Here is a 27,768-nt window from a genome sequence, read left to right on the forward strand (position 1 = left end):
TGGGAAAACTTTGAAAGTGTCCCCAAGTGCAGTTGCAAAAACCATCAAGCGCTACAAAGAAACTGGCTCACATGAGGACAGCCCCAGGAAAAGAAGACCAAGAGTCACCTCTGCTTCTGAGGAAAAGCTCATCTGAGTCACCAGCCTCAGAAATTGCAGGTTAGCAGCAGCTCAGATTAGAGACCAGGTCAATGCCACACAGAGTTCTAGCAGCAGACACATCTCTACAACAACTGTTATGAGGAGACTTTGTGCAGCAGGCTTTCATGGTAAAATAGCTGCTAGGAAACCACTGATAAGGACAGGCAACAAGCAGAAGAGACTTGTTTGGGCTAAAGAACACAAGGAATGGACATTAGACGAGTGGAAATCTGTGCTTTGGTCTGAAGAGTCCATATTTGAGATCTTTGGTCCCAACCACCGTGTTTTTGTGTGATGCAGAAAAGGTGAACGGATGGACTCTACATGCCTGGTTCCCACCGTGAAGAATGGAGGAGGTGTGATGATGTGGGGGTGCTTTGCTGGTGAGGTGACACTGTTGGGTATTTATTCAAAATTAAAGGCATACTGAACCAGCATGGCTACCACAGCATCTTGCAGCAGCATGCTATTCTATCCAGTTTGCGTTTAGTTGGACCATCATTTATTTTTCAACAGGACAATGACCCCAAACACACCTCCAGGCTGTGTAAGGGTGATTTGACCAAGAAGGAGAGTGATGGGGTGCTATGCCAGATGACCTGGTCTCCACAGTCACCAGACCTGAACCCAATGGAGATGGTTTGGGGTGAGCTGGACCGCAGAGTGAAGGCAAAAGAGCCAACAAGTGCTAAGCATCTCTGGGAACTCCTTCAAGATTGTTGGAAGACCATTCCCGGAGACTACCTCTTGAAGCTCATCAAGAGAATGCCAAAAGTGTACAAAGCAGTCATCAAAGCAAAACGTGGCTACTTTGAAGAACCTAGAATATAAGACATAATTTCAGCTGTTTCACACTTTTTTGTTAAGTACCGTATATACTCGAGTATAAGCCGACCCGAGTATAAGCCGACCCCCCTAATTTTGCCACAAAAAACTGGGAAAACTTATTGACTCGAGTATAAGCCTAGGGTGGAAAATACAGCAGCTACCGGTGAATTTCAAAAATAAAAATAGATGCTCCATACCATTCATTATTGCCCCAAAGGAGGTTCCATATAAAGCTGTGCCATATATAATGCTCCATACTGTTGATTATTGCCCCATAAATGATCCATATATAGCTGTGCCATATAGAATGCTCTGCACCGTTCATTATGGCCCCATAGATGCTACTTATAAAGCTGTTACATATAGAATGCTCTGCACCGTTCATTATGGCCCCTATAGATGCCCCATATACAATGCTCTGCACTGTTCATTATGGCCCCATAGATGCTCCATTTAAAGCTGTGCCATATATGCTCTATAGCATTCATTATTACCCCATAGATGCTCCTTATAAAGCTGTGCAATATATGCTCTATAGCATTCATTATGGCTCCATAGATGCTCCATATAAAGCTGTGCCATATATGCTCTATAGCGTTCATCATGGCCCCATAGATGCTCCTTATAAAGCTGTGCCATATATGCTCTATAGGGTTCATTATTGCCCCATAGGTGCTCCTTATAAAGCTGTGCCATATATATGCTCTATAGCGTTCATTATGGCCCCATAGATGCTCCATTTAAAGCTGTGCCATATATAACACTGCTGCTGCAGCAATAACAAAAAAAAACCACATACTCACCTCTCTTGCTGCCTGCAGCTCCTCAGCGTCCCGTCTCGGCGTCTCTCCGCACTGACTGTTCAGGCAGAGGGCGGCGCGCACACTAGTACGTCATCGCGCCCTCTGACCTGAACAGTCAGAGCAAGAGGACGGGAAGACGGAGCGGCGCCCAGTGGGTGGAACGTGGACAGGTGAATATAAAATACTCACCTAGTCCCGGCGCTCCTGGCGCTCCCCCTGCCTGTAACACTGTCTTCGGGCACCGCAGCTCTTCCTCTGTCAGCGGTCACTGGCACCGCTCATTAGAGAAATGAATATGCGGCTCCACCCCTATGGGAGTGGAGTCCATATTCATAACTTTAATGAGTGGTCCCACTTGACTGCTGAACAGGGGAAGAGCTGCGGCACCCGAAGACAGTGTGACAGGCAGGGGGAGCGCCAGGAGCGCCGGGACTAGGTGAGTATGTGACAATCCTCTCTCCCCCTCACCCGCTGACCCTGCCGCTGACCGTGACTCGAGTATAAGCCGAGAGGGGCACTTTCAGCCCAAAAATTTGGGCTGAAAATCTCGGCTTATACTCAAGTATATACGGTATATAATTCCGCATGTGTTAATTCATAGTTTTCATGCCTTCAGTGTGAATGTACAATTTTCATAGTCATGAAAATACAGAAAAATCTTTAAATGAGAAGGTGTGTCCAAACTTTTGGTCTGTACTGTATATATATATATATATATATATATATATATATATATATATATATATATATATATAAAGCTGAATGTGTGTATGTATGTGTGTATGTCCGGGATTGGCATCTGCACTGTCGCAGCTACAGCCGCAAAATTTTGCACAGTCACACGTCTGGACCCTGAGAGCGTCATAGGCTATGCTGTGAGGCAAAATTTTAACCCCGCGCATTCCAATTCACCAAACAATTTTGCCCCTATCTACATAATGGGGAAAAAGTGAAAGGAAAAGTGTTGGAGGCAAATTGACAGCTGCCAGATGTGAACAAGGAGGACTTAAAGAATGAGAGCGATGGCGCCAAAGAGTATATAACGTATAGTTGCTAAGGTGGGGCCCCGACATGGGATACTCACCACATGTGGGGAAATGAACACACACACAAAATGCGCCACACACTACCACGTGCTTGAACACATATCACCACACATACACCAACCTCACCACATAAAAGTCGAAACACAAAAGTCGCCGCTCAAAACTCGCCACGTGCAAACCTCACCACATGCAAAACTAGGCTCACGCAAAACTCGCCACACGTGCAAAACTCACCTCATGGAAAACTTGCCACACACAAAACTTGCACACGCGGAAAAATTGCCACATGCACAAAATTTGCAACACATGCAAAAGTTGCCTCACACAAAACTTGCACATACTCAAAACGCACCACGCATAAAACTCGCCACGCGCAAAACTCGCCATGGGCAAAACTTGCTGCACACAACTTGCTACACTAACCTGTCATATGCAACTCGACACACAAAAAGTTGCTACACGCATGTCGCCACACAAAACTCATCTCACAAAAGTCGCTACATGCATGTCGCCACACGCAACTCAGCACACAGAACTTGACACATGAAACTCGCCCTAAAACACACACAAGTCTGGTATTATCCTTCAAAAATAAAAATCTGATGAATAAGCAGACAAACTACAAGAGCAACAAATGTACCATATAGGAAATACGGCAGCTGTCAGTCACATGACCTGTCTATTATGTGTATGTGTGAGCTAATATATACTGCCAGGGGGGAGGGCTTCCTGTTGGCTGGGGATTTATCAGGCTGCCAATTTAGCTTACAAATACTGAGGTAAAAATATTGAGCAAATAACGTGTGAACAAGGTCTAATACAGGAGGAGATGACACACAGATATATACTATATACAGGAGGAGATGACACACAGGTATATACTGTATACAGGGCAGATGACACACACATATATACTATATACAGGGAAGATGACACAGAGGTATATACTATATACAGGAGGAGATGACATACAGGTATATACTATATACAGGAGAAGATGACACACTGGTATATACTATATACAGGGGAGATGACATACAGGTACACACTATATACAGGGGAGATGACACACAGGTACATACTATATACATGGGAGATGACACACAAGTACATACTATATACAGGGGAGATGACACACAGGTATATACTATATACAGGAGGAGATGACATACAGGTACATACTATATACAGGAGGAGATAACACACAGGTATATACTATATACAGGAGCAGATGACACACAGGTATATACTATATACAAGAGGAGATGACACACAGGTATATACTATATAAAGGTGGAGATGACATACAGGTATATACTATATACAGGAGATGACATACACGTATATACTATATGTAGGAGGAGATGACATACAGGTAGATAGTATATACAGAAGAGATGACATACAGGTATATACTATATACAGGAGGAGATGACACATAGGTATATACAATATACAGGAGGAGATGACATACAGCAGGTATATACTATTTACAGGGGAGATGACATACAGGTATATACTATATAAAGGTGGAGATGACATACAGGTACATAATATATACATGAGGAGATGACAGGTATATACTATATACAGGAGGAGATGACTTACAGGTATATACTATATACAGGAGGAGATGACATACAGGTATATACTATATAAAAGAGGAGATGACACATAGGTATGTAGAGGTGGAGATGACATACAGCAGGTATATACTATATACAGGGGAGATGACATACAGGTATATACTATATACAGGAGATGACATACACGTATATACTATATGTAGGAGGAGATGACATACAGGTAGATAGTATATACAGAAGAGATGACATACAGGTATATACTATATACAGGAGGAGATGACACATAGGTATATACAATATACAGGAGGAGATGACATACAGCAGGTATATACTATTTACAGGGGAGATGACATACAGGTATATACTATATACAGGAGATGACATACAGGTATATACTATATATAAGGGAGATGACAAACATGTATATTGTGAGTGCAAAATGAGAGGAGTGAGGGAAAATATTGGAGTGATCGGAAAATGACAGATGTGAGGTCGAAATGACAAGTGTTAGGGGGGAATGAGAGGAGTGAGGGGGGAATGAGAGGAGTGAGGGGGAAAATGGGAGGTGTAAAGGAGAAAATGAGAGATGAGAGAGGGAAAATGAGAGGCGTGATGGGAAAATAAGAGAAGTGAGGTGCTACAACTAACCACAGATATTTACTATGCCCAGGCAACGCCGGGCTCTTCAGCTAGTATATATATATATATATCAGATGGTGGCTGGTGTACATTTCTAGAGTATGTTAAGCCACTTTAGTGGGAGTAATTTTTTGATGAATTTGCTGGGGTGGACATAACCACGCACCGTCCTGCCCATGAAACCCCCATGATACGCTCATACTGGTGCAGCATGCTGGGATAGGCATAAACATCCTAAAGAATCGCCTTTATGGACTTCTTTTTTGTATTTTTTTTATCATTGAGCTATATAAGTTTTTATGGAAACTCAATACACTAGATATTAGAACATTTCCAAAATGCTCTTGGTTTAAATGCTGTAGGGTAAGTAAGGAAAATGTCAATTTCTCTTGTGGGTACGCTGACCCACACGGATGCATGGATTTTACCCATAGAATTGCATGAGATGCAGAAATTATGCAGATAAAAATCGCACATGAGTTTTTAGTGTATGCAAAAATGCATAAAAAAATTCAGGTAATCCGCATCTAAGTATATTAACAAAGTTTTGTCAAAGTCAAATACCAGGAAGTTTCAAATACAAAGCAGCTTTACTTAAAACTTGACATACCAAAAATATTTAAAAAAATGAGATAAAACGCAAGTAACTTAATTTAAGTAATGGGTGCAAAAACTCAGCAAAAGCTCATTGTGGGAACGTAGCTTAAGGCCACAGTCACACATTCAGTATTTGGTCAATATGTTAGATCAGCATTTATAAGCCAAAACCACAAGTGGTTTGTTCTACTCCTAGTTTTGGCTTGCAAATACTGCGGTAAAAAAAACAACTCACCAAAAACTAAACATATGAATGTGGCCATACTGTTTCCATTCTCCTATTTGATGTTAAGTAGCTTGTTGAGGTCACAATCACAAATCACTATAGACATCTATCCACATTGCCTAAGGCAGGCACGACCTTAACTCTTACCTTTATTTATTCAGTGCAGCACATTATTTCAGCCCTTCCTAATCTTTCGGATATAAGAAGTGATTAACTGAAGCCTGGATTTACTATGCAGCAATAACATATTCTCTTCTATCATTTTTGAATGCATTTTTAATTTCCAATTCTAATGTTTTTCCAAGCAGACAATGATAAAATACTTGCATCAAAATTCTGTCTGCAGCATAATTTATTATCCTACTTTTTGCTAAGCTGGAGGAAAAAATATCTTTTCCATATTTCCATATTTTTTTAGTAATTATTTTCTCATTTTTAGCAGCTCTAGACCAATATAAATAATTTGTTTAACCTCCTAAAGATTCACTATTAAGTCGACTTCCTCCTATCTATGTTTTTTTTTTGCTGCAGATAAATACAATAGAAAAAACTCAAAATATAATCTGTCATCATTATTTTCTATTCAAATTTTTGTCAGAGCTTATAAAGGAAAAAAAATCAATGTAATTAAGGATTCGAAATACGATTCCCAAAAGTGTCTTGAGGTTTGAAGATTCAGAAATGAAGTCAATAATGCATGCAACGCAAGATAAATTCTAGTTCTTCTTATCCAGCTGTTATATCGCTCAGAATCTCCCAAATTCAACATATAGGATATGGTAGTATGGGTTAAATAGATAACAAATGGACCTCCACTAAATGATGGCTTGGGTCTCTAAATTTTCACCCACTAGCCAGAGGGAACTTAGAATTATTTGATTAGCAGGGCAATAAGAATGATGGGTAGAAAAGAGTGAACCTAAACCTAAAAATTCAGGATTTGCACCAGACAGTTTGTTTCCTTGTGCTAAATGCCAAGCACAGACTTTTCATGGAAATTAGTTGCAATGTTCGGAGTTCCGCTGGACGTTCGGGAGAAGAGAGAGAGAATATTTCCAGCTCAAAAGTTCAGGGCTTCATTGTTTTCAATGGGGCTCAGATTCTGGTTCAAATTTGGGTACAGTTCTGTTCCCGAACTGAACTTTGGAATAAAGATCGGGTTGGGTACTAGAACCTGAACTTCCACTGCTCTGCTCATCCCAAGTCATGGGTTTTTTACCCCTACTGACTAGTGATAGATGAACCCCTGGATGTTCAGGTCTGGCCGAACAGTTAAAAAAAGTTTGGTTTGGGTACCAGAACAGTACCCGAACCTGAACCCGGATCCCATTTAGATGAATGGTTGGTCCGAACATCTGTTGTTTGGCATGCTGTAATCTGCAGCATGGCAAATTCTGCCTTTGATAAGCAGTAAGATTACTGCAGTTCCCACCTTACGTCCTTTCCATTGAAGCACTGGTCTCCTGAAAAAAAAACAGAAAATAATAAAAAACGAAATACTCACCTAATGCCCATCCCATTGATACCCTGTTCTCATGAGAAATTTCTTACAGTGAACTGCGGTGAACTCACTGAGCTCCGCACTGCACCGTGAGACTTTTTCTCATGGTGCTAGTGGTGATCTGACTGAGGTCATCGTAGTTCATTGACCCGGTTCACACTGAGTCAGGAAATTACAGGTCAGTGAGCCTTACCTCTATACCAGGAAAGATATTTTAACAAATTATTAAGCAGCATGTATGTAAGTACTGATTTAAAGCACTAGCACTTGATCACTTTGTTATGCTTTTTTGTTGGTTATCACTCTTCTAATTTATCTGGGGTTTTTTTGTGATTAGAATAAAAGTAAAATTTTATTTATGTGATATTAAACAAGTCATGCCAGACTTATCTAATTTCCTTCTATGATGGAATCACTGACTGGGTGGATCAGGGAAATGCAGTAGATATAGTGTAGTTCGACTTCATTAGAGGATTTGATAAAGTAACTCAAGCAAGCCTTATTGAAAACAATGACTAAGTATGGGATTGGAAAGGCTATGGTAAGGTGGAATCATAACTGGCTCAGTGATCATACTCAAAGAGTGGTAATAAATGGTTGCACATCCAATTGGAAAAGTGTTTCAAGTGGGGTACCACGAGGCTCTGTCCTGGCCCCAATGTTGTTCAACATTTTTAGAAATGATCTAGATAAGGTAACTGAAAGTAAACCTATCAAATTTGCAGACAATGCAAAGTTAGGAGGGATAGCTAAGGGTACCGTCTCACAGTGGCACTTTTGTCGCTACGATGGTACGATCCGTGACGTTCCAGCGATATCCATATGATATCGCTGTGTCTGACATGCAGCAGCGATCAGGGACCCCGCTGAGAATCGTACGTCGTAGCAGATCGTTTGGAACTTTATTTTGTCGCTGGATCTCCCGCTGTCATCGCTGGATTGGTGTGTGTGACACCGATCCAGCGATGCGTTCGCTTGTAACCAGGGTAAACATCGGGTTACTAAGCGCAGGGCCGCTGTGCTCTGCTTTCACTTTACGGCCGGCACTCAGTCAGTGCAGGAAGCAGATGGCTAGGGACCTGACGGACACCGGAATGTGAGTATGTAATGTTTGTTTTTTTACATTTACGATGGTAACCAGGGTAAACATCGGGTTACTAAGCGCGGCCCTGCGCTTAGTAACCCAATGGTTACCCGGGGACTTCGGCATCGTTGGTCGCTGGAGAGCTGTCTGTGTGACAGCTCTCCAGCGACCACACAACAACTTACCAACGATCACGGCCAGGTCGTATCGCTGGTTGTGATCGTTGGTAAATTGTTTTGTGTAACGGTACCCTAACACTAGAGAAGACAAAGAAAGGATACAGAAGGATCTAGATAAGTTTGAACAATGGATAGCAACTATGGTCTTTAACAGGGAGAAATCCAAGATTCTCCATCTGGGCAAGAAAAGTGAAAATTACATCTATAGAATGGGAGGAATAAAAATAAGCAACAGCACATGTGAAAAAGACTTGGGTATAGTGATAGATCACAGACCACACATGAGTCAACAGTGTGATGCAGCAGCAAAAAAAGAATACGCAGTTCTGGGATGTATTAGGAGAAGCACAAAGGCTATATCATGTGAAGAAATTATCCCCCTCTACTCCTCCTTATTCAGGCCTCATCTGGAATACTGTGTCCAGTTCTGGGCACCACATTTTAAAAAAGACATTGAAAAACTGGAGCAAGTTCAGAGAAGAGCTACCAGGATGGTGAGCGGACTGCAAGTTATGTCCTACAAGGAACAGTTAAAGGATCTGGGAATGTTCAGCTTGCAAAAAAAGAAGCCTAAAGAGTAGACTTAATAGCTGTCTACAAATATCTGAAGGGATGTCACAGTGAAGATGGGTCATCCTTATTCTCATTTGCACATGGAAACACGAGAAGCAATGGAATAAAATGGAAAGGAAGAAGATACAGATTAGATAATAGAAAAAAAAACTTTTTGACAGTGAGGGTGATCAATGAGTGGAACAGGCTGCCATGAGAGGTGGTGAGTTCTCCTTCAATAGAAGTCTTCAAGCAGGGGCTGGACAGACATCGGTTTGAGATGGTTCAGTGAGTCCTGCATTGAGCAGGAGGTTGGACAGAGGGGACAGAGCTAAACAACTGTAAATTCACAGCTTACTTTCACAAATATATCGATACCTGATGAAATCCTGTCATCTAATAGAGAGGTTATACATAATATGAAATTTATCCTCTATCTCATCATATGACACATGTGCAAATCACATTTTGGGTGCAAGAGTATGGAGCAGATGACACCTGCCCTTAACTGCTGTGATCAAAGCTAGATCAGATCTCGGCAGTTTAAACCCTTAGATGTCGTGGTTGATAAAGCGTAGCATCTAAACGGTTTGGAGTAGAATATATTGTGCAATTGGTGAAAGAAAGTGGGAGGTGCTGGTTGATCGAGGTTGTCCCCATAGTACAGATCATTAAGTCATCCACCACACTCTTCACTTTTTAAGATTCAGCAGTTCTTACTTTCTCAACATGTAAGTGATAAATTAGAAGGTGGGGAGAGTGAAGCAGTCGCTGATTGGCCTCAAGGTTTGCGTGAAGTCTCAATGTTACATGATCTCCGGGAAAGACAGTGCTGTCACCACTGGAACAGCATCAACACCAGACGTGACTTGGCTCCCTCTCTGGAGCTCAATATTCCGGGCATATGCCCTGCCAGTTCCACCATTTTATACTTCCCAGTGTAACAATTTAAATTAAAGGGTTTGTGCAAAGTTGAAAAGTTTTCATCTATCCAGTGTGTAGGTAACAAATTACTGATCTCTGGGGGTTTGACCACTGAGAGCCCCACTGTTTCTGAAGACTGGGCTCTGCAGAGCCCAAATCTAAATAAAGTGAATATTGAGCACATGCACCAACCCATTTAAGTCATATTTATAGTGCCCTTTGATGTACTGCCAATATTTCAGTTCTTTGTTTACTCTGCTTGGTAAGGATCATAGAAAGAAAATCCACAATGAAAACTAACATCTGTGTTAACAAAGAACAAAGAAATATGTAAGCCCCAAGGATATTGAGACTCAATTATTTATTACACAGCGGTTGGTGATTTTTATTGATCCCAACTTATACAGCTCAGTAGTTTAGGTAGATACATTAAACTTTGCTATCATTGAGGCCAGTGGGTGATATATTGTGAAGTTAATGACAATTGATGTCAACTTGTGTTAAAAGAGAAGATTTTCAAATTATTAAGATATCTGAAAAAAAACAGCTCACACTCTGGGGAAATTGGGACAACCATGTATTTCATGGCCTTATCCCCTTTAAAGGGAATCTGTCAGCAGGTTTTTACATTTTAATCTGAGCCCAGCATAATGTAGGGGAAAAGAATCTGATTCCAGTGAGGTATTGGAGCGGCCCCCAAAAGCAGGGCAGCGGGGTACTCGGTACCGGGTCTCTCGGTTGTGGGGATGTCACGGTGGCCCAACCCAGTCCGTGGTCCTGCTAAGGGGCGCCCAATAGGTGTAGGTGATGGTGTAAGTCACAGTAAATAACGAGGACACAGGGTTGCAGTCTCTTTACCTCTTTACTGAAGGCTTCGGCATCCGCAATCCAGAGCACTGCTAACAGGGCTGGCTGAGACCGGCCGATCCGAAGGCACATCCAGAGTTCCCTTTGCAGGTGGAAATCAGTAGCCTTCCTACCAGCGCCTATGTGTTGTAGTACTTCCCTGCTGAGCACCACGGGATAGTCCTCACAACTGTCGTGTTTGTTTCTGTTCTTTCTCTCTGTCCCCAAGATGATATGGATAGGACGCACCCGTATGACGGGGTAGGCCTGGAGTTATTTTATAGGGACCCTAGAGACGCCCCCTCTCCCACAATTGCCTCCGTTGTCTTCATTAGGTGTAAAGGTGAGACAGCCAACCTAGAGTTAACTGCCCTGCCGTAGTTCAAAGTAATGCGTAGAGCCTATTACTTCCTCGGTGCTCCGGCCACCGGCTACGCACCTCAGAAGGATGTTGCCGATCTCGGGGCACGACTCCTTCTGGTGTTATCTCCTTTGTGCTGTGATCCCGTTTCTCACTTCTCCACAATATACTTCACTTCGTGTCCTTTCTTAGGAGTCTGCCGCTATACGGTCCAGGCACGGCTCCGTAACGATCTGTCTGTGTTAGGCCGCTGTCAGGATCCCACCCCTGACAGGTCCTCTCTCGAACTCGCCCCAGCTACTTTCTCCCTAACTTCCTATCCAACCCCCCAGTTTTACCCATGTGTGAGGAGTGGCCTAGTAGATAGGACCTTTTGCTCCCCCTGGTGGCCGGAGTGTGAAGTGTAATGTGTGACTGTGATACCTGGTCAGGTGAACACTTTTAGTCCCATCAGACGTACCATCACCCCCCTTAGCGGCAGAGCGACGTTACTGCAACAACCAGTACTCTGGGGCACTGCACTATCACTTGTTGTAGTTTCAATAAAATCAGTGTTTTATCAGCTGGAAATTATTGATAGAGGACTAGCTGTCTCGTGCCGTCTAGTCCTCCTGCACTGTGTAACCCTGTCCCCATCACTGATTAGCAGCTTTCTACCTATGCATAATGTATGCAGAAAGCTACCAATCAGTGGTGTGGGCGAGGTTATACAGAGCTCAGCATTCAGAGCACTGCTAGATCTGCCGCAGATAAAACCAAGTTTATCAAAACTACAGCAAGCAACTCGGTACGTGACACATCACTGGAATCAGGGTAACTGCCTCTACATCATGCTGCTCTCAGATAACATAGCGTAAACTTGGTGATAGATTTCCCTCACGGAGTACACCCTTCATCAATGTAGCCTTCTTTACTTTATTAATTGGATCATGTAGTGCAATGAACCAGTTTAATTTTTATTGGGGGAGGATAATCAGAAAAAGAGCTATTCTACCATAAAAACTTTATTCTGCAGGTCAGTACTAAGACAGTGATTTCGAATTATGTATTTTTTTCCAACATTTGCCCAACATTTTTCATTAAAAAAATTCAATTTAGTGTATCCCAACAGTCTGTGAGCCATAACTTCTATAACTGTGCTCTCTTTTTTTTCTTCAACAGCTGGACAACCCTTTTGTTACTCTTCTTGCTTGGATCCAGTGCCGACTGCTTCATTATTCTTCTGTAGCTGCTGGCTCCCTGCTGTGCCTGATTGCCATGGCAGCCCAATATGCTCCCATTACACCACTGCAAATCCACTATTCCACTGCCAGCTCTGCATTGGACCCTGTGAAAACTCTGCTTTCGCTGAGCCAAATCCGCTATTCCACTGCCAGTTCTGCATTGAACCCTTTGACAAACTGAGCTCTGCAACTGCTTAATCAACTCTGACATACAGTTGTCTGCTCTGCTTCAGACTGTGACAATCTCAGCTCTGCTTATGCCTAATCAACTCTGCCCTATAACTGCCAGCTGTACATTAGATGCTATGACAAACTTAGCCTTGGTATTTTTGAGTACCACTGTCATCTCTGCATCCAACTCTGTGACAAACTCAGCTCTACTACTGTTTGCTTCTCCTGCTGTCATTTATTATTTTATTTATTATGCTTTGCTTATATAGCACCATCATATTCTGCAGAGCAGTACATACTTTATCATCTCTGTCCCCAATGGGGGTCACAATCTAAATTCTCTATCAGTATGTCTTTAGAGTGTGGGAGGAAACCGGGGAACCCAGAGGACACACGCTCAAACACGGGGAGAATATACAAACTTCTTGCAGATGTCATTCTACCACTACATTTTCCATTGTTCCATCTGGAACTCTTTGCTACACCAACTTCATCTGTCTGCACTGAATAAAAACTTCTCATCCGGACCATAGAATTTTAGAATGGTAGATTTGGAAGGGACCTTTGGGGTCATCATGTCCAACCCCCTGCTCAATGCAGGATTCACTAAACCATCGCAGACAGAAGTCTGTCCGGCCTGTTTGAAGACTTGCATTGATGGATAATTCACCACCTCTTGTGGCAGCTTGTTCCACTTATTGATCACCCTCACTGTCAAAAAGTTGTTTCTAATATCTAATCTGTATCTTCTCCCTTTCAGTTTGATTCCATTGCTTCTCGTGTTTCCATGTGCAAATGAGAATAAGGATGATCCCTCTAAACTGTGACAGCCCTTCAGATATTTGTGGACAGCTATTAAGTCTCCTCTTATCCTTCTTTTTTGCAATCTAAACATTCCCAGATCCTTTAACTGTTCCTCGTAGGACATGCTTTGCAGTCCACTCACCATCCAGGTTGCTCTTCTCTGAACTAGCTCCAGCTTTCAATGTGTTTTTTAAAATGTGGTGCCCAGAACTAAACACAGTATTCCAGATGAGTCATGACCAAGAAGGAGTAGAGGGGGATAATTACTTCACATGATCTAGACTCTATGCTTCTCCTAATAAATCCTAGAACTGTGTTTGCCTTTTTTGCTGCTGCATCACACTGTTGACTCATGTGCAGTCTGTGATCTATTAGTATACCAAGTATGCAAAGTACACCAACCACCACTTTGAGAATCCAACACACCAGGGGAGACATAACACCTTTATTATACATATAATGATTTACCTAGTTACTTAGACTCTGTTTAGACCATATCTGGGTACTGTATTGTACTTCAATAAAAGCATTGCTGCGGTGCTAGTAAATACTGTATGGGGCAGTGCTTTTCATCTCCACTGACTGTGCCCTTCTTGCTGCCATCAAAGCTATATGTCAGCTTATTGTTGGGGGTGCTGGGTATCAGGCCTCCACTGATCTGGTATTGATGACCTATACCAAAAACAGAAAATAAAAAGGGGGGGCAAATAGTGTGTGAGTGGAACTAGTAACCCAATATGAAAATTTATAGGAACAACTTGCATATGAAAAATGAAAAATACGTTATTAAATCAAAGTGCACAAGGTAACATTAAAAACATTTAAGAAAGCTAAAAAGTCTGGTGAAAAAAAAGCTTAAGCATATTTTTGCTATAGAACATGTCTCTAACAGGATTTCTATGGAGACGTAAACAAACTCCTACTCAGCCATGAATAAGACTGAACACAGTAAATTCAATACATGGCTTACAACATAACTAACCCCCTGAAATATGTAAGTGAATGAAAGCATACATGTAGATAGCAATGAATGTTGGCCAAGATTACCTCATAGTTCACCATAAAAATAACACATAAAGAATAAATATAAATGTAAATATAAATAACAAATCATGAAACCAGATCGAGGCATATGACTTACAGTAAAGAAACCCTAGAAAAGGATGCATGGGAGAGAACAGCAAGACCCAAAAATAGGTCATCAATATGATAAGCCTAGAATGCTCCTTTAATCACTTTACTTACTTTACTTTACAGCCTATACCCCGCAGTGAGCAGACTGCGGGGTCTAGGCTGGTGGGAAGAGAGAAGGAGGCGAGCCAGGACCGGGGCTGAACACATGCTAGCTGGCCCACTAGTTGCAAGATACCGAGAGTTAACATCCCGGGGAGGTCGCAGTGTGACACCCCAGGGTCCTGGTTGTCACAGTGGCATTGCTTTCCTCATGGGGAGAGAGATGTCACAATTGGAAGCAAGGGAAGATCTTTTCTATCAGGTAACCACAAAGCACACAACATGTTCACACTCCAGGCCAGAAGGGGGTGCTCTAAACCTGGTTTCAGGGGAACTTCCCTAGTTATATATTCTGGCTTGGAGGGTAAGCAGTCAGTCTGTCAGAGGAACAGAGAAGAGAACAGTTTGTCAGAGGGACAGAGCAGAGAGGGAAGGCCAGAGAGCAGACTGGAGCAGTCTGAGGCTGAGATGAGAGTTGGAGAAAGCCAGAGAGGAGCTTGTCCCGGAACTTCAGCTGAGGCAGAGCTGGTACGAAAGGAGAATAGCTGAGCAGACGTGGGGGTCTGCAGCTCCTGGGGGAAAGAGGAAGGAAAGAAGAGAGCAGTTTGAAGGACTGAGGGGCCATGCAGCCAGAAGTGCTGCAGCTCCTGGACAGAGATACAGAGAAGGAAGAATAGTGTATAGTGAGCGTGCAGGAGAGCGAAGCGCAGGAGAGTGACACCAGGTGAGGACAGCAGCGTATGGGCTATCTCCCTGTAGAGCGCAGATTCTCAGTAGCCGGAAGACCGAGGTTGTGTCGGACTCTAGGAGGCACAGCAGAAACCAGTAGGACAGCTGGATTACACATCACCTGAGTGCCCTAACACCCAGGAGACACAGTGGCGCATAGAGCCCGGGTCATGATAAAGACCCTATAAAAAGGCTCGAGCCACCTGTCATACGGGTTGGTGTCCCACCTTTATGGAGGACAGAGAGAACTGTGAGGACCTTGATTTAAGCCACAGGCAGCAAGGGACTACATCAAAGCGCTGGTAGGAAGGCTTCTAACTCCACCTGGTAAAGAGGACTCTGAACTTGCTTCCAAGCCAGCCGGACCCTGCCTGTACCTGTGATCTGGTGCCCTGGACTGTGGATACCTGAAGTCTCCAGTAAACCAGGTAAAGAGACTGCAAACTTGTGTCCTCCGTTTCTTTATACACTACCTACCATCACCAGCTACACACCGGGAGCCCTGGGGACCTACTTCACCTGTGGAAAGTTATACCATCTAGCTGCCATAACATCACCCCAGTGGACCCCTTTAAGCAGCGTTGGTCCCCTCTGACCGAATACCACAAACACAAACTTTATTCACCAAGTCCCATAAGGACCTTCCCTTTCACATGGGTGCCCAGGGCCAAGGACCGGGTTGCCGCCACCATGACACATCCCCTTAAGTACCAGACCCGGTACCGAGTACCCCACGGCCCTGGTGGGTGTTCCAGTTACATATGAATGATAGAGGAGATGGGGGTCCATAGAAGAGATTGAGACCCATCTTCACATCTTTTTCAACCAGCAGGCAGTAGAGATAGAACACTTGCCTTGAAGACTGCAAGAGCTGACGGATGGAACCAGGGTCATGTTCCTCAAAACGGAGTGGTGACATTGCTGGCATGCGATGGTTATTATCCGAGAAGTAAGGCAGCAGGATAAACAGGCTTGGGAGAGCCTCCTTGAGGTGGATTTAGACGGGGCTACCACCCCTGAGAGATTGGACTGTTCTTTGGGTTCCCCACCTCCTATGCGGAGCCAGCGATGGTACAGGTGAAACAGGAGACTGTCATCCTTTTCTACATGTCGGGGTCAGGAAGAAACAAATGACTTGATCTGGACAGATCAAAACTCCATGGACTGTATCCCTCTTTGGACTGTGTTAATTATCCCCCTGTTTTAAAAAAATAGATGAGGGACTGTGCCCATGGACAATTGGGCATACTGTTATGTTGGCCAATGGGTATGGGATTATAATGGCTGTCCTCTTTATTCTGCGGGTTAATGAGCTGGACCCTATATACCTCATGTAAGGGCCAATTTCATGACACCCTCCCAGCGTGTATGCCCTGATGACAAGGTATTTTTGACAAGGAGGGAAAAGTTTTTAAAAAGGTCAAGCAACACTTGGCTGACAAAACCAGCATACTCCTTAATTCCTTTGTGACCTTCAACTACTGGGTCTAAAAGCTGGACACCTGGCATGTGCTAATCCTCTATGCCTTGTAGGTGTTGTGCTGCCTTGCTGCTAGTATCTTGTTTGAGTGGGTTTTTAGTGCTTCGGGGGGGGGGGGGGGTTCATAACAGACAGGCATTTTAGGATGCCAACAGAAAATTCTGACAGGGTCACTCTCACAAAAATGAACAAAGCCTGGATTAGCCCATTAGTTGTGGCCCACCATTTGTTGTCTTTAAGCATGTCTGGATGACTGCATTACCATCCTTATAATTTTCTCCTGGCTGTGAAAAGTCTTTATGAGTATAGAAATGCCACAACTACTCTTTCAGAATTTTTTTATGAGGCACTCCATTTGGTGTCTTTAATGAGGGTTGGATAACCCACCTTATCATTTGTTTCTGGCTTTGCACTGTGTGCAGAGCCTTTATGAGTGTAGGAATACAACAACTACACATTTTTAACATTTGAATGAGACACTACAGTTGATGCCTTTAATGATGTATGGATGACCCTGCTTGTAATTTTCGGCAGGCTGTGCACTTAGTGCATAGCCTTTATGAGTCTTAGATTACCACCGCATGACAATTTGAACATAATGTGTATGAGGCACTCCTTTATGTCTAATACAGGGTGTATCTGAGTCCCTCTTCCATCTAATGTTTGACATTTTATGATTCCTTCGAAAATTGCACTGAAATTTCCAAAAATTTAATAAAAATTTCAATTTATTTTTTAAAATCCTTTTTAAATGTTGACTTATATATAAGAAGTTATTATACAGAAATGTTTCTTAACATTTTTTTCCTATAAACTCCAATTTTCCTCCTTGTAGAGTCTGCAGGAAAAATGCTCAGATTTCCCTTTGACTCCCATTATACTTGTTACTTGAAATGAGCAACCAAGCCTTAGGCATTGCTTGGTTTGAGCAACGAGCATCTGATCAGTTTAGTGTTTGTGAATCCCTAATGCTATCTTTGCTGTACTATTTCTCCTCCATCTATACAGCTCAGGAGTGAAGCAGTTAAGGAAGAGGTCCGATTGGGTTGATGGCACAGTGGGCAGGCCAGGACTACATAAGTAAGCTGGATGGACCAATCCTTTTGCACCTCCTGCCCTTGGTAAAGTTGGCACTCATGCTTACAGCTACATAGACTAGTCTCTTAGATTCAGCACAGTGCTAGTGTCCTGAGGAAGGCCTGTGACCTGTATGTATTTTTATACCACTGATTCCCAGGTAGTGAAAAAATATGACATGATATCTATTGGAACAATGGGGCGTGTAATGCACAGGTGGTCCAAGTCCTTTAGATGAACAACTACTTTTTGTAGCAGGTTTTGCCTTTTCGCAATTAGACGGGATCCTAAAAGTAAAAGACTTCTCCTTTACACCCAGATGCCTCAATAGACTTTATGAAAAGAGGATGTTAAAAGCAGAGCACCCCTTTAAGATAATACATAAGGAACAGATGACGACACACCAAGCTCAGCTGGATCCTTATTTCTTCAAGACTCTTATCTTGACCTGTCAACTTAGATAGATCTGTACAATTTCACCCACACTCTACACTTTTCCTGCCTTATGTGGTGAGGTGAACTATAAAGACTACTTGCAGGCTCTTATCTAGCTCTCCTCAAAACTCTTACTTCCCAGCCTTATTAATCCTGACCCTTACACCACTTTTGTTCCGATCTTTTGACTTAAGTAAAGTAAATTTTGTTCTTCCACGTCCACATAAGAGGATGGAGTTGCCCTTAGGCTCTATTGTTTTACATCTCTATGTTTTCTCTCATCTACAAGCCGCCTCAATTTTCCTTTGATCTGGTGAATTGTGTCCACAGAAAGACAATTTGGTTCTGTAAAACGAAGGTTGTAAATGGAGAACACTGCATCCTATTCCTATCAAAATGCACAGGTATTTATGGCAATATCTACTGAAAACTGTGCATAACAAACACCTGCTGCACAGATTTACGGGGAACTTGTGACATCAATAAGATACAAGCATGACAAGCGACATTCTTGAGAAAATGTATTCAGCTAACGAATTGACAGCATAATAAATTCAGCTTCGGTGCACCTGGTCTTCTCCCAGCCAGAAATGTATCTCGCCTTTGTTGCTTTTAATTGTACAGTTCTGGCTCCTACAGTATTTGTTATGGCTCATGGTTGCACGATACCTACTGTATACATGATGAGACCTACTAACTCCATTCCCTTAAGCTCTAGACCAGTCTTCCCCAACTCCGGTCCTCAAGAGCCACCAACAGGTCATGTTTTCAGGATTTCCTTAGTATTGCACAGGTGATGGAATTCTTGCCTTTCCAGGAAATGCAATTATCACCTGGGCAATACTAATGAAATCCTGAAAACATGAGCCATTGGTGGCTCTTGAGGACCGGAGTTGGGGAACACTGCTCTAGACTATTTCTTATTGCTGTTTAGACTGTGTTCACACTACCACTATGGCTCAATTTATAACGTAAGCCATAATTTGAAACCACTAGTTTATCTGTAGACTTATAATTACGTCTATTAGATTCCATTGTGCCATTCGCTTTTTCAAATGTAGAATTGAATGTCACAATGGACATTTCAATATCTCATTTTTCAACAAAGTTTCCAAGAGGAGCCTCTGATGTAAGTGTGAATGGAGCCTTAAGGCTCGTTCAGAGATCAATTTTTTCACATACATATCCTGTCCGTGTTTTTCACGGAAATAAGTCATATCTATTATAGTCAATGAGGCTGTTCAAAAGTCCGTGTAAACATGTCCGGACCGAGTGGCCCACACAAAATCCCAGTCATGTCTTATTTTGATCCGAGTCACCGATCAAGCTTGCCAATGACCCTGTATGGATCCGGTTTTCACAGACTGTTTGGCAAGGAAAGCTTGGGACACTGCCAGTATATAATTTTTAACATACTGATTAAAATCTGATGGCAAAATCTGACACACGGACCCAACACTGATGAAAATCTAATCAAAAACACTGATAAAACTCAGAATGTATTTTTAGGGTACCTGAAAAATCACTAACATCTGAATAAATCCTTACTTAGACTCATATCTATATTTTATAAGGTTTTATTCATAGTAGAATAGGTTCCAGTCCCTGCTGGACCAGATGAATAGAGATGAAGCTGTTGAAATGTGAATTAATCAGAATATCTCAAATTTGTCTGAAAAATTAAATTCACATAAATAAATAATATAATAATCAACTCGATCTTCAACTGTCCCACCACCACTGCTTCCCACCGGGCCCTACTCTGGCTCACTCCTTATAGCTCAAGTCTAATATTTAGGGTATATGATTTGGTGTCCGTGTTTATTTAAGGTCTGACCAGAGATGTCAATTACTTTAGTGTCATCAGGTCTGAGGTCTGCATTTATTCTTGGGTCCGTAATGCTTTGTCTGTTAATTTGTCAATCAAGAAAACACAAAAAAATTGTCTAAAAATTGTGCTTCCCAGATTCCGATAAGTCGTTAATTATGGACATTGGTCTTACTGAGGACATTCTCAGACATGTCGTAGACAAAACTTTTTTAAAGTGCAATACTAACTTACTAAATTATTCATATTTCCATAGTACAACTGGTGCAATCTCTACATTTTCTAAGTGGCAATCCATACTCGGTAAAGGTCCAATTGAAGAGGTCCAAAACAATGATATTGGAGCAGTGTGCAGATCTTATTTTCTAGCATTTCCAAGTTGAGATCCCTTTACTCCACTATTACCACACAGTGCCTTATGCTACACTTAGTATGTTTTAAAGGCAAAGTCAGGAATTTTAGGGTCACCAAACTAATTATATTGCTGGGTAGTAAATGATAAGTTCAAACATATCTTTCTGCCTGAAAATGAATATTCCTTCACTGAGAAAGTGAACTTTGAATCTCTGCAGAGGGTGGGACGATCTTGAGGTAGTGCAACCGCTAAGTGTTTGATTGATTGACATTAGTGATGAGCGAGTATACTCGTTGCTCGGGTTTTCCTGAGCATGCTCGGGTATCCTCCGAGTATGTCGGCGTGCTCGGAGTTTTAGTTTTCGTCGCCTCAGCTGCATGATTTGCAACTGCTAGTCAGGCTGACTACATGTGGGGTTTGCCTGTTTGTTAAGGAATGTCTAGCAGTCGCAAATCATGCAGCTGAGGCAAAGAAAAAGAAATCTCCAAGCACGCCAAAATACTCGGAGAACACCCGAGCAACGAGTATACTCGCTCATCACTAATTGACATCTCTTCTGTGTTACCGATGACATGGCAGCTCAGAAGAAAAACACACAGAATATAATACACCTGTGCTAAACACTTGCAAAAAGGGTAGCCAAAAGGAAAAGGCAAAAAGCTGCAAAGGGGTATGTTGCACACCCTGTCAGACGTGTAAACGTGAAAAGCTAGCACTCAAAAAATAAATAAATAAATAAATATATATATATATATATATATATATATATACAGTAGAGGAAAAGAGTATTTAGTATATTGTCAGCCGCTAATTGTGCAAGTTCTCCTACTTAAAAAGATGAGAGAGGCCTGTAATTGACATCATAGGTAGACCACAACTATGAGAGTCAAAATGAGAAAACAAATCCAGAAAATCACCTTGTCTGATTTGGCAAGATTTATTTTGCAAATTATGGTGGAAAATAAGTATTTGGCAACCTAAAAACATGCAAGATTTCTGGCTTTCACAGACCTGTAACTTCTTCTTTAAGAGGCTCCTCTGTCCTCCACTTATTACCTGAAGTAATGGCATGATTGCCGAAATGCGCATTGGGGAGGTGGCACCATAGCTTCCAGGTAAATATGCTCTGCACTGTTTAAATTAGTTCACTTCATATTCCAATTTATGTATGTGTTAGTTCCCTCTGGTATTTTGAGTTACTACTCACCAGTGATGCTTGGGATTTTTACTGACACGTCAGTATTTATATTTTATACCTTTTCACATTATATTGTGCATCATTATTTTTACCCCACTCTGTGACATCACATGTAGCTGTGGTGCTTCCTTTTTCTGACCAGTTCTTTGTCTCTACCATGCAAATTCATTTTTAAATATTACCCTGCTACTCTGCAGCGTTTTATCGTACAGTATATCCAGTAAACATCATATTTTTATTGTACTTGGTTTATCGTGCATGGTTTTTTTCTTATAAGCTTTTCATTGCTTCTCTTGCATTGTAGCCTGTAATGTATTTCCTTACTTTGAGATAGGGTCACTTGAATGTTTACATTTCCCCTGTTCTCATTTAGCCCATATTCTTTTCTTATACCGTATCCTGCCTGCCCTGTCTGAACTGGTTCCTGTCCATTCCGCATCTACCAAGTCCAGAACCTGATCCGCCTTAGTTACGCCCCTCCAGGCTCTCCCTGGACTGTGGCACAGTGTTTCCAAAAGACGGGGACTAGAAAATAGTAGATCCAGGGCACCAGTAGTGGAAGAAATAGGATGTGGAACCACTGAGCAAGTAAAAGAGACTTGTGAATCAGGACTGTAGCTTTAAAGCTGGGTTGTGGCAAAATAAGGATAAACAGTGTGCCTTGCAAGCCCTGGAGTATACTGCAGAGGAAGCGTGATGTGTGGAATAATGCTTTATACTCTAAAGTAAATGTCTATAAGACTTTGTACCCACTATTAGTGATGAGCGAGTGTACTCATTGCTCAGGTTTTCCAGAGCACGCTAGGGTGGTCTCCGAGTATTTGTAACTGCTCGGAGATTTAGTTTTCGTTGCCTCAGCTGCATGATTTACAGCTGCATGATTTACAGCTGATAGAGAGCTTGAATACATGTGGGGATTCCCTAGCAACCAGGCAACCCTCACATGTACTCAGGCTGGCTAGTAGCTGTAAATCAAGCAGCTGAGGCAACAAAAACTAAATCTCTGAGCAGTTACAAATACTCGGATACCACCCGAGCATGCTCTGGAAAACTCAAGCAACGAGTACACTCGCTCATCACTACTCGCTATCCCTAGTATATTACCCTTATTAAGTTTCCATTCAGTAAATAGTTTGTTTTGGAATGTTGGTCTCCCTCATTTAACTGTGCAACATCTGGTCCTAACAAGTCCACAACGCCACAATCACAGCATAAGTCCACACACCCAGCCTAGAAAAACACTAATGTAATGTGCTAGGGCGCTGAAGATGAGTCCCTCGCCCATAGCTACCACCTTGTACGACGTTACAGGAGAACCCTCTCCTTCAAGCCACATATCCAAGCCCTTTCCTCCTCCTGCTGTCTCAAATTTCCCGTATCCGCACATTCCTTGACCGCGACACCACAAATACTCTAGTGCATGTCCTTATTATCTCCAGCCTTGACTACTGCTACCTCCCATTCTTGGCCTCCCCTCTAGCACTCTGGCCCCACTCCAATCCATCCTACACTCTGCTGCTTGACTAATCTAACTGTCTACCTGCTATTCTCTAGCCTCTCCCCTATGCCAAGCCCTTCAATGGCTTCCTATCGCCCAGAGACTCCAGTTCAAAACTCTTACAATGACATACAAAGCCATCCACAACCTGTCTCCTCCATACATCTGTGACATGGTCACCCGGTACTTACCTACACGCAACCTCCAATCCTCTCAAGATCTCCTTCTCTACTCCCCTCTCATCTCTTCTTCCCACAACCGCATCCAAGACTTCTCCCATGCTTCCCCCATACTCTGGAACTCTCTACCCCAACACATCAGACTCTCACCTACCATAGAAAACTTCAAAAAGAACATGAAGACTCACCTCTTCCGACAAGCCTACAGCCAACCTCAACCTACTGAACCGCCGCACAACCAGCTCTACCCTCCCCCAGTGTATCCTCACCCATCCCCTGCAGACTGTGAGTCCTCGCAGGCAGGGTCCTCCCTCCTTATGTACCTGTTTGCCTTGTTTTTTGCTCATGTTTAATGTATTTGTCTATATTTGTCCCCTTTTTCACATGTAAAGTGCCATGGAATAAATGGCGCTATAAAAAATGTATAATAATAATAATAATAATAATAATAATAAAGGGAAACAAAAAACAAAGAAGCAAAAATGAAATTTGGTCACCGCAGGAACGAGTTAAATAAAACAAATTAAATAAAAAAGATTATGCAAAGTTCTTTCATGCTGTCATGGAAAGCTAATAAAGCCTAAATGATATTATATATAAGTGATAATGTTTTTTTTTCCTTCTTCACTGATAAAAGCTGGTATAAAATGTATAAATAGGTGTCTATTCTTAAGGCTCATTAACATTAATTCATTTTCTCATCTTTCCTTATTTTATGATCTAAACATTAAATAAAATATGAAAGAGCAAGAAGAAGATTGCATTCATTGAAGTAAACTTCAATATAGGAGATAAATTATCCTGGTGAACTGGTCCTGTAGACAAGACTGAACCTTTCATATGGCCATTACTGCTAGCACCGCAGTGACGATAAATCCACATGGGACATTGTGATTAATCCTCTTCACAGCCTTGACTTTAAACCCAGGCTCGAAAAAGCAGCTGGGGTATAAATATTTAATCATCGGTAAGTAAAAGTGTCAAAAGAAGCATTGATTAAAGAGGATTATATTTCAGGTGTTCTAGGCCAGCAGTAGAAGACACAAGACAGCAGGAATCTTACTGGGCGCATAGAGAAGCAGCGGGGAAGTTGCAGACATCCAACATGATGTGAAGGTTTCAACATGTATCTCAACCTCGAGCTCTTCGTCTGAAAACAGTTGCGTTTATACAGTCTTATATGTTATTTTTTCTAAAACTTTCACTCTTCTACTTATTTTTTCATGATTTTATTCATAATTCTAGTTTCCAGAAATATATTATTTGTATGCAATATTTGGGGACAAACAAGCAATTGACTTAGGTGGCCTCTTCAGAAGGCATTTTAAAAGCAATGGTGGGGAGCAGAAACGTAGGCATAAACATACTTGATAACTTTGGTGATTTTTGTGAAGAACACAAAGCCAAAATATTATTTTTCTGTAAAACTGCCCCTTTTCAGGTCAGTCCCCTTCTTATCCTTCCATAACCTTCTTCCCACCCATTTTTATGTACATCTGGCCATTAAAAGCAAAAATGTTCGAAGTGGAAGTTCTCTTCTCCACAAGGCTCCAAAAGGCAAGCCCTGCTTTCCAGGATGTTTCAGGGGGCAAGTGCTGCTTTCTTGGGCTATCTTCACTCTAGGAATTTTTCAGCGTTCTTTTTTTCTGCAGCAAAACCTTCACTCTTAGTAGAAAATAAGTGTCATGTCGGACGCTATTCACACTAGGGCGTCCGACAGACAGCGGTAATTCCACATTCGTCCACTATACGCTCAGTGGCGCCGGCTAGATTTTATCCAGGTTGTCCGGGGTTAATCTAGCTGGTAATCGGGTTGGAGGCTGGGTCACGCCCGTGGCCTTTAAATAGTCTTTCTGGACTTTGGGCGTCGCCGATTATAGCTTGTGTCTTGTGCCTGGTGATCTCGGTCTGGAGTGGTGGTCTAGGAGAAGAAATATCGTATCTGGTGGTGTATTATCCTTTGTCATATTTCTCCTTCCTATATTTGTATTTGTTTTGGCCTGTGCACATTATAGTGTTTTCCTGTGAGTCTGTGATGTGGTGCGTTTTTAGTTTTCCCTGTCTGTGCTTTCTTTAGGGGTTGGTGTGTGGTCTAATCACTGGGTGGCGGGTCGAGGTTTCAGCACAGGACTGAAACAGGAGTCAGGGTCAGGCCTGGCGGCCCAGACAAGCACACCATCAGTGTAAATTCTGGGAGAGGGACAGACAGGGTTTTCCCTAGTCTGAGGGATATCGCAGGGGCCCGGGTAATCAGTTGTAGTCTACCCAGTACCCGCATGACATTATAATCGACCTAAATAAATTTTGGATGCCATGGATCCCATGATTTCCATAACCCGCCAGTTGGAGGTGCTGTCCTTACAGGTCGCTGAGTTGAAGGGGGCAGTTCAGCAACAGGGTCTTGTAGTATCTAATGTGCAAGCTGAAAATGCAGGTAGAGTTGCAGAGCCAAAGATTCCTTTACCTGAGAGGTTTACTGGGGAACGCAGTACATTTGTTGTTTTTCGTGAGGCTTGCAAATTATATTTTCGTATGCGCCCGGTTTCCTCAGGTAATGAGGCTCAGCGTGTGGGCCTGGTATTGTCATTACAGAACGGAGACCCCCAAGCATGGGCATTTTCATTATTATCTGATTCAGCTGCATTTAACTCAGTGGAGATTTTTTTTTTCTGCTCTTGGACTCATATATGATGATCCTGACAGATTGGCTCTAGCAGAATCTCAAATACGCACTCTCTGCCAGGGGGAGCGAATGGCGAAGGATTACTGTTCTGAATTTCGCCGCTGGGCGGTGGACACACAATGGAATGACCCTGCGCTGTGGAGTCAGTTTGTACATGGTGTTTCGAGAAGGTTTAAACAAGCCCTCCTGATGTATGAGACTCCTGCTTCTTTAGAGTCTGCCATGAGTCTTGATGTCCGCATTGATCGCCGTTTGTGTCAGGGGGTGCAAGAGATGCCGCTTATGGAGGAGGGCGTAGGTGCACGTTAGGTTGCTGCAGGTGAGCCCACGGAGCCTATGCAAATCGCAGGGGTGTCACATCATCGAGCCCCCTCACTCAGGAAGCAGGGAGCCTGTTTTTGCTGTGGTAAAAAAAGGGCATTATGTAAATGCTTGTCCTCTGTTTTCTAAGAAAAGCGCAACGGCAGAAAACTACTAAGCTCAGAAGGTGTGGAGGAGGCCAATCTGAGCTTATGCATATCCTCCATGGTGGTCTCTCAATGTATGCTCCCTGCCAGAGTTATGGTCACTGGAAGAGAGCTGCCAATCACTGTTTTTGTGGATAGTGGGTCGGCCACTAATCTCATTGATGAGGAGTTTGCGCGCACGGCCGGGTTCACAGTCGAAAAACTGCCTCATCCTATCCGGGTGGTCACCATCAATGCTACTCCACTCCCACAGGGGGAGATTACTGAGTTTGTGGCTGAGGTTAAACTCCACATTGTGGTCCTACATTCTGAGCAAGTTACATGTAGGGTGCTCAGTGATCTTCCTGCACAAATGGTTCTGGGTTTTCTATGGTTGTCTATGCACAACCCGGTGATTGACTGGAAAACTCAGGACATAATTCAGTGGAGCGGATTCTGCCAGGAGAATTGCCTGGCCACATGTGTGTCCGCTGTGACTCCTAGCATTCCTGAGTCACTGCTGGATTTCGCAGATGTGTTCTCTGAGAAGGGTTGCTCAGAATTACCACCACATCGACCCTATGACTGTACTATTAGGATTAAACCAGGGGCCAAATTGCCGAAAGCTAGGATGTTTAACATCTCTGGTCCTGAGAGGCAAGCTTTAAAAGACTACATTGCTGAGAGTTTGAGCAAAGGGCACATCAGGCCTTCGTCCTCGCTGGTGGCAGTGGGGTTCTTCTTCGTTAAGAAGAAAGATGGCGGTCTTCGCCCGTGTCTGGATTTCAGGGAGTTAAACCAGATTAAGGTTCGCGATCCATACCCTATGCCACTGATACCTGATTTGTTCAACCAGGTGGCTGGTGCTAAGTGGTTTTCCAAGCTTGACCTCAGGGGGGCGTACAACCTCATAAGAGTCCGTCAAGGTGATGAGTGGAAGACGGCTTTTAATACTCCTGAGGGTCATTTTAACAATTTGGTGATGCCATTTGGGTTGACAAACGCGCCTGCTGTATTTCAACATTTCATAAATGATGTGTTCTCGCATGTACTGGGGAAATTCGTTATTGTGTACCTAGATGACATTCTCATTTATTCATGCGACCGTGATACTCA

The sequence above is a fragment of the Ranitomeya variabilis genome, chromosome 5 (genome assembly GCF_051348905.1).
Source record: "Ranitomeya variabilis isolate aRanVar5 chromosome 5, aRanVar5.hap1, whole genome shotgun sequence".
NCBI lineage: Eukaryota > Metazoa > Chordata > Amphibia > Anura > Dendrobatidae > Ranitomeya > Ranitomeya variabilis.